The 2,278-nt window shown below is 47.7% G+C and overlaps 1 pseudogene; it reads left to right on the top strand.

The window, feature by feature from the left end:
• Positions 1-424: 424 nt before the first annotated feature.
• On the top strand, positions 425-1,351 carry LOC100337171 (cyclin-dependent kinase 4-like; annotated as a pseudogene).
• Positions 1,352-2,278: the final 927 nt, after the last annotated feature.

Genomic DNA, 2,278 nt, shown 5'->3' with positions numbered 1-2,278 from the left:
TTGTCTAATACTTTTAATGTACCCAGGTTTAATGTTAAGTAAGTTTGTCAACACTTAAAGTAACTCGAGTGAAGAAACTTTTAAGGAAAGAATGCAAATACGATTGGAGATTTTAGATAAACTCTGTTAGGAATGATTATACTTTAGAAATGTCTGTCTAAAATAATCTCTGCAGATTTGAATAACCTGAGTTTCTAGGATTGTGCTAAACTAAGTGATGGGGCAGCCGGTCACATGGTGAGGGGTGGGGGTGGTAAAGGGGGCCGCTCTAGCCTGCGGCCTGTGTCTATGGTCAGGGCAATAGCGTCCAGCTGCCTAGGACAGACCTCGAGTGTATGGCGCTGCAGGAACCAGCTCCAGGATCTGGATAACGGGCGGACCACGCAGCTCCTGACACGGGGCGAGGGTCTCCTCTGGTCTGAGAATGGCTACCTCCTGATATGAGCCAGTGGTTGAGATTGGTGTCGGTGCCTATGGGACAGTGTATAAGGCCCGTGATCCCCACAGTGGCCACTTCGTGGCCCTCAAGAGTGTAAGAGTCCCCAGTGGAGGAGGTGCTGTCGGGGGCCTGCCCATCAGTTCTGTTCGGGAGGTGGCCTTACTGCAGCGTCTGGAGGCTTTTGAGCATCCCAATGTTGTCAGGCTCATGGACGTCTGTGCAACGGCCTGAACTGACCGGGAGACCAAAGCGACCCTGGTGTTTGAGCATGTGGACCAAGACCTAAGGACATATCTGGACAAGGGACCCCCACCAGACTTGCCAGTGGAGATCACAAAGGATCTGATGCACCAGTTTCCAAGAGGCCTGGATTTCCTTCATGCCAACTGCATCGTTCACCGAGACCTGAAGCCAGAGAACATTCTGGTGACAAATGGTGGGACAGTCAAGCTGGCTGCCTTTGGCCTGGCCAGAATCCACAGCTACCAGATGGCACTTACACCTATGGTTGTTACAGTCTGGTATCGTGCTCCAGAAGTTCTTTTGCCATCTACATATGCAACACCCGTGGACATGTGGAGCGTTGGCTGTATCTTCGCAGAGATGTTTCATCGAAAGCCTCTCTTCTGTGGAAACTCTGAAGCTGACCAGTTAGGCAAAATCTTTGACCTGATCGGACTGCCCCCAGAGGATGACTGGACCCGAGAGGTCTCTCTACCCCAAGGAGCCTTTTCCCCCAGAGGGCCCCGCCCAGTGCAGTCGGTGGTCCCTGAGCTGGAGGAATCTGGAGCACAGCTGCTGCTGGAGATGCTGACTTTTAACCCACACAAGCGAATCTCTGCCTTCCAAGCCCTGCAGCTGTCTTATCTACACAAGGCAGAAGGTGATGCAGAGTGAGCAACAGAATGGCTGGAACAGAACCAAGGTGAGAGACACCAAATTTCCCTTCCTTTGAACACTTGAGTGGAGAGCCCCACCACTGAGAAGGCAACCTCTGCCTTCACCTCTGAAGCTGTGGAGACTCCTCCTCCAACTTTTTACAGAGGATATTTTACTGCCTTAACGATATTCCCCTCCCACCCTTCTTTTTGAGGCTTATCCTTATCCCGTGTCCTTACACCAAGGGATATGTCCCTTGTTCTCCCCTTCTAAATACCTTTATATTGGGATCCTTTTTTATACAGGACAAACAAAACAAACAAAATAAATAAATAAATAAACTAAGTGATGAAAGTTCGTTGAATATCTAGGCCATTTCCAAATAAAATAAGATTCTGAAACACAGATTACTGAAAACTCATTTCCTCTTACAGACAAACTAAAGAGATTTTGGACTATTAATGAATACGTTTGATGCCACCCTGAGATGTTCTCTGTAAGAAAGCAAATATTCTTTGACATTATCACTGGTATTTATGTTCATCAGTCTACAAAATGCTAATATAACGGACAGCTCATGGTTGCTTAAGGAAAGTAAGATGTGTGTTTTTAGAAAGAAAGGTATGAGGAATGTGGGCCAATCACCTTGCTTTGTCCCCCCTGGTTAATTTGTCTCAGGACCCTCCCCTTGGGTACACAGGCACACCCTGGATCTTGAAGTAAAGGCTTCTCAGAGGAGCAAAACTCATGGCCTGGACTGATCCTCTGACTTTTAACTCCAAGGCGCCTTTCTGCACTGGTGTACTGTCTCCTTTATCAGACAGGGTTTTTTCCTTTATTTGTCCTTGCCATGACTGTTCCCTTGAATTAAGAGACAAACTGCCTGTTTACCCTGTTTTTGTTGACTGTAAATTCCTCAACCGGAGCCGACCTATCTCTTATCTCAGGGCATGCAAGAGG

This window comes from Bos taurus, chromosome 18 (assembly GCF_002263795.3).
Source record: "Bos taurus isolate L1 Dominette 01449 registration number 42190680 breed Hereford chromosome 18, ARS-UCD2.0, whole genome shotgun sequence".
NCBI lineage: Eukaryota > Metazoa > Chordata > Mammalia > Artiodactyla > Bovidae > Bos > Bos taurus.
Note: the sequence above shows the minus strand (reverse complement) of the source record. Positions and strands in the feature narration are given on the sequence as shown.